Below are 6,053 nucleotides of genomic sequence, written 5' to 3'. Positions count from 1 at the left end.
CACTCTGTTAAAGCTTGAATTTGTAAGGAACCCAGGCAAAACTCTCCCTGGCACTCGGCCCTGTGCACTGCATTGCAGGGGGTGGGAGGGACCAAGACCGGGCACTGATTTGACAAAGGCTGTTCCTGTGTATTTCATGGGTACTAAAGGAAGGGAAGAGGAGAAGGTGACCTGCGCTCTGTTCCACCTGCGGGCCATGAGAGGAGACAGGGCCACCAGCTGATCCAAATGCTCGCTGCCCTACTGGTAACTGATGTCATCTGTATCTATCACAAGGCTGCAGGAGCAGATGCCCAGCCCTCAGTGGACATCTTCCTGCTTCCTGGGCCACTGGGGCAGGGAGGGGTGGTCTCTCGTGGTCTAGGGTAGTAGGGGAAGAATTGCCTAGCCAGAAAATCATCAGCCTTGAAAACTAGAGATCAAAAATTCCAGCCCCAGCTGGGTATGGTCGCACACACCTGTAACCCTAACACGTGGGAGGCTGAGGCAGGAGGATTTGAAGCCAGCTGGGGCTACATAGTGAGTTCAAGGCCAGCCTGCACTACGTTGGGAGATCCTGTCTCAAAAAACAAAGAGCAAAAAATGCCAGCCAGGGCAGCCTATCCTTGCCTCGCACCCATCAGTATTCTCTTGCTCCGTGGTAGCTACTCTGTAAGGCAGGTAAAGCAATGATAGGCCGACTGGGGCTGGCATTTTTGGCCTGTGATTTTCAGTGCTGATTGTGCTCTAGTTGTAGGGGTGCAGTAGATATAAATCCACATGCTCAAGTGAGTAAAAGCAGGGGAAAGAAGGAAAGAAACATCAACTCTCCGGGCTCTGGGTTTAGACACTGGCTGAGCATTTGAACAGATCCGTGTCATTTAATAGGCACCTTCCTAGGGCAGGTCTGTCTAACCTCTGTTCTTTCCTTCTCTACCTCATTCCTCATCTAGTCCCAGCCCTTCAAGTAGGAGAGGAAACAGGAGCTGGTCCATCAGGAGGGGAGGGAGGGAGAGACGGGGGGGACTAGAAATAGAATGTCAACAAGTACTCCGAGGGAGTGTTGGTGTAGGACAGTGGGGCACAAATCAAAATACAGTGTCACGGCTGGACTACTGGGGAATCTACACAAATGAATACAGTCTTGTCTTTGGGGGACTATGAAGCCTGAGGGAAAAGGGACTAAAAGCCATATAGGAGATTGTCAGACCTCAATTTAGAACTGTAGTCACAGAAGAAGACAGGAAAATGAAGAAGCCCAGTATAGCGGCATGTGTAATCCCAGCACTGTGGAAGGCTGAAGCAGAATGATCTCAAGTTTGTGACCAGCCCAGGCAAATTATCGAGAGCCACCTCCTCAAAATAAAAACTCAGAAGGCTGTGGATATCACTTAATGCAAAAGTCCTGGGTTTAATCCTCAGTACCACAAAATAAATAAATAAATAAATAAAAAGAAAAAATGTAGTGCACAGAGACACACCGCCTGGGAAGGCCAATCACACAGGGCCACGACCCCTCTCCGATGCGTGCTCCTCTACACTCGGGGTAAAGTCTGTGGCTCTGGCTCGGGGCCCCATCCTATCCGCCAACCCCTCACGGTATCAGTCAGGGCTCGCAGATGGAAGGACTCAGTCTCCAGAGTGCTGCTAGCGACCAGTCTCTGGAACCAAAGCAAGGCCATAGGTGACATTCTGAGGGAGCCTCAAGACTCACTGGATCTCCGGAAGAGGAAAAAGCAGATCCGTGTCCTGAACCACACGCTAGAATGAGTGTCCAAACCTCAGTGGTACATCCAGGCCAGAGTACGGGGTGGGAACCCTTCTGGCGGTCACCCCGACAGGAGCACAGCTGGTCCCTGCAGATTCCCCACCTTTTCAGAGCTCAGGTCGCCCGCTTCCTGGCACAGGACACCTGCCACGTCATTATTAAAGAGAAAGCGCCTTATGCCCGGCTGTGCTGGAAGGGGTCTCTGCCCAGCGCTTCACCCCTGCACTGATGTTCGAAGACCACATTCGCCCCCATTCGCTGGTCCCAAGATGAGGGGTTCCAACTTCCTCATTAGGGACTCCTTGGAGAATAAAGGTACACATTTTCTTGCCCAAAGGGCACGTAGGCACTTTAAATATTTCCCACACGGTGGATAAGCCCGCATGTAAGGCTGCCTGTTTTTAGGGGCCCTGTCTCCTGGCCACTACCCCTTCAGCAGGCATCGGGCAGAGCCCCGACCTGTAAGATGGCTGCTGCAGGCTGGACTGAGGCTCAGCCTCTACTGCCCTCCGATGGCCAGAGGAGAGAGACCAGGGTACCGCGGCTTCATTTCCTGCAGACGTTGGAAAGGAGCAGTTTCTGCCCCCAAATGCTGGGGCAGAGAACCGTCAGGGCCCCTGTAGCAGGTTTAGCCTTCCTTGGGGTGGGCTGGGCACAGGGGGCCCGCGGGGCCCCACAGGAAGTGACCACAGCACAGCACAGCACAGCACAGGCGTTAGGTGTGGGCTCACAGGCGGATATGGCCCCAGGCCTCAGACCCTGCCGCCGGGTCCCCTAGGCCACTGGGTCCCTGAGGCCGCCGGGTCCCCGAGGCCAGTCCGCCCCACTGAGGACGACTGCACAGGGGCTGAGAAGGCCAGCGCCTGGACAGAATGCCACAGTATTTGTGACACACGTGTGTTCTCAGGGGACTGTGGAAACATGGAAGAAGGGACAAAACTGGGGCGTGAAAGATCAGGCACTGAGTGCCAAGGCCACCTAGTAGTCCTCGCTCCCATCCTCCTCTTCCACATAGTCCGCGGCCACATCTTCATAATCTTTCTCCAGGGCAGCAAGGTTTTCGCGGGCCTCGAAGAAGTCCGCTTCCTCCATGCCCTCGCCCACGTACCAGTGCACAAACGCCCGCTTGGCAAACATCAGGTCAAACTTGTGGTTGAGGCGACACCAGGCCTCGACAATGGCTGTGGTGTTGCTGAGCATGCAGACGGCGCGCTGCACTGGGGCGAGGTCACCCCCGGGCACCACGGTGGGGGGCTGGTAATTGATGCCAACCTAAGAAGAAACACAGCAGTCTGAGCGGTGCTCAGCACGTCCTGCGAGGGGTCTGCCCCGGACACTGTGACTGGGAATCGCAGTCACTGGGTATTTGGCGTTTGCCCACTTTAAGAAACAGAGAGAGAGAGAAGACCACAACTGCAAGGAAACAGACAAATCCAGACGTGGGACATTCTATGGGACAAAGTCACTGCCCAGAAATAGGGGGAAATGGGCATAGTGGTCACCTATAATCTCAGAACTCGGAGCGGCTGAGGCAGGAGGGTCACAAGTGTGAGCCCGGCCTGGGCAATGTAACAAGACTCTGTCTCAAAAGAAAAAATAAAAAGGGCTTAAAATAAAAATAAAAATGGCTCAGTGTGAAGGCTGTGGGTTTAATCTGTAAAACAAAGATGGGGTAGAGGGTTTCACATGCAAATTAAGAGAGAAATAAGTAAAATGCCTGGCCCTTGATTAGATCTTCATTTTAAAAACCGACTAACAAAACATTATGGCAACTGCTAAAGTTTGTATCTTGATAAGTATGCTCATCTAGGGGAAGTACTATTAATTTTTTTAGGCATGAAAATGGATGGATGTGTGGTATAACTACATTGGTGGGTTTGCATGGGTCAGCGAAGCAAAAACAAAGGGAACAGATTTCGATGTGAAATCTCAGGTGTGGGTATGTGGGTCTTAGCTCTACCAGTGTCTGTGCTTTCCTACTCTTTCTTTTCTTTATTTTTTGGTACCGGGGATTGCGAGGCAGGTGGTGGAACTCCTGAGCCAAATCCCCGGCCCGCTTTCCTATACTTTAGAAAATTAGCTTTAACAACGTAAAACTCTGAAAACCCCCAGCTATATCTAAACTTAACCTACTTAAATACAGGCCTATCCAGAACGCAGCACATTAAATGCATTTCCTATTCAGTTTCTCCCTCACCCACTCATAAAAAATGGTCAGCCTGCCATGAAGGCTCCTGGGCAGCAAGCGTACCACTTCCTGCCAGCAGCCGGCCCTTCCTCTGGGGGCTCCAGCTCTTCCTAAGTGGAAGCGGACGCTCCGCCCCCGGCCCTGCCCCAGGATCTCCGGCAGAACAGCTCTTCACCACTAGCAGGCGCTGTCACCTGGATGACCGGATCCCGGCCTCACACCCACAGCGGCGTCACCGGGCAGGAAGGCTGCGTGCTTTCTAAGGCCATCGCTGCCACCTGTGTTCTTTCCGGAGTCGCGTGCCCCAGAGCAAAGCCTCTACAGGTGGAACTGGGCCTCACGCCCAGCACCCTGGGCCTGGAACTGACAGCAGCGTGGGCACAAACAAATTGTTCTGCGTGAGTGCAGCGCGACTGCATGCACAGTGCACACACAGAGTCTCTGGCCTGTTTCCCCACAGCCTGACGGGAGGCCTTTCGGGTTCCACCAGCACTCCCACGCGAGGACCACAGCCCAGGGCCATGTCACCCGCTCCCACGAGCGAGGCCAGTCCCCTCAACTTGACTGGCGCGCCTAGGGAAGCCTACTCGCCAGGCTAAGTGACGGGAAGCCGAGACTTCTCCTCTCAGGGAGAGGCCCCCCTGGGCTCTGGTCCACCTGGGACGGACCGAGCTCAGAGCGGCCTCCGGAACTGCAGTTTGCCCTGTTGTCCCCGTCCCCAGTCCATCCGTCCTTCGTGCCCGCAGCTCTGTAGGAGTCTCCCTCCTCAGGACACAGGTCCCAGGCTAAGCCCTCCCTCCAACCCCACTTGCCTTGAAGCCGGTGGGACACCAGTCCACAAACCGGATGCTGTGCTTGGTCTTGATGGTGGCAATGGCGGCATTCACGTCCTTGGCAGCCACACTTCCGCGGTAGAGCATGCAGCAGGCCATGTACTTGCCGCGGAGAGGGTCGCACTTGACCATCTGACTGGAGGCCTCAAAGCAGGCGTTGGTGATCTGCGGCACGGACAGCTGCTTGTGGTAGGCCTTCTCCGCGGAGACAATGGGCGAGTAGGTCACCAGCGGGAAGTGGATGCAGGGATAGGGCACCAGATTGGTCTGGAAGTCGGCGAGGTCCACATTGAGGGCCCCGTTAAAACGCAGGGAGGGGGTGATGGAGGACACAACCTGGCCGATGAGCCGGTTGAGGTTGCTGTAGGTAGGGCGCTCGATGTCCAGGTGGCGGTTGCAGGTATCAAAGGTGGCCTCGTTGTCCATCATGAAGACACAGTCCGAGTGCTCCAGGGTGGAGTCGGTAGTCAGGATGGAGTTGTAGGGCTCCACGACTGCCGTGGACACTCGGGGTGATGGGTAGATAGCAAACTCCAACTTGGACTTCCTGCTGTACTCCATAGAAAGGTGCTGTACCAGCAGGGAGGTAAAGCCTGAGCCTGTGCCATCCCCAAAGCTATTGAAGATCAGGAAGCCCTGGAGATCACTGCACTGGTCTGTCTAGAGGAGGACACCACACTGTTAAGACTGCAGATGACATGTGTCCCGTTCCCAACCCTCTCCAAGGGAACTCTGTCCTGTCCTGAGAGTGTCATTAAAACGAATGATCTGACCAACATTACGGCTGCACATCCAACCGACTTAGACAAATTTCCATCACCCCGAAGTGCACCCTTGTCCTCAGCCTCTCCTCGATAGGGGTGAGAGAAGAGCACCTAGCACAGGCTCGGTGCTCCTGGGGCACAGCTCAGCTAGGAAGGCAGCGCTGTGTGCCGTGGCAGGGGGGAGGCGGGGAGAGAGGAGGGTGAGCAAGGTGCAGGACTTGCATTCAGAGCTGGGCTTGCTCTGCCACCTACGCGCAGGAGAGCGGGACTGGGGACTGTGCACTTCGATACAAAGGAATCCCCAGGTCCCACCTTAGCCTGGAATCCAGGGGCCTGTGGGTTTGCCAGCTGCCCAGCTAATCCTGGTGTAGCTGTTCCTTGAAACCTTAGCCTAGGGGCCTGTGGGTTTGCCAGCTGCCCAGCTAATCCTGGTGTAGCTGTTCCTTGAGCTAGAAGAGCATCAGTCTTACCAGATACATGGGAAGTGACAGGCCAAGAAAGGTCTAACCCTAGACCCTAGG

The 6,053-nt window shown here is 54.8% G+C and overlaps 1 pseudogene; it reads right to left on the bottom strand.

The window, feature by feature from the left end:
* Positions 1 to 552: 552 nt before the first annotated feature.
* Positions 553 to 6,053, bottom strand: part of LOC104870015 — a 7,834-nt pseudogene continuing 2,333 nt past the window's right edge.

The sequence above is a fragment of the Fukomys damarensis genome, unplaced genomic scaffold (assembly GCF_012274545.1).
Source record: "Fukomys damarensis isolate Sample0158 unplaced genomic scaffold, DMR_v1.0_HiC HiC_scaffold_11, whole genome shotgun sequence".
Lineage (NCBI taxonomy): Eukaryota > Metazoa > Chordata > Mammalia > Rodentia > Bathyergidae > Fukomys > Fukomys damarensis.
This window is presented reverse-complemented; position numbering and strand designations above follow the sequence as displayed.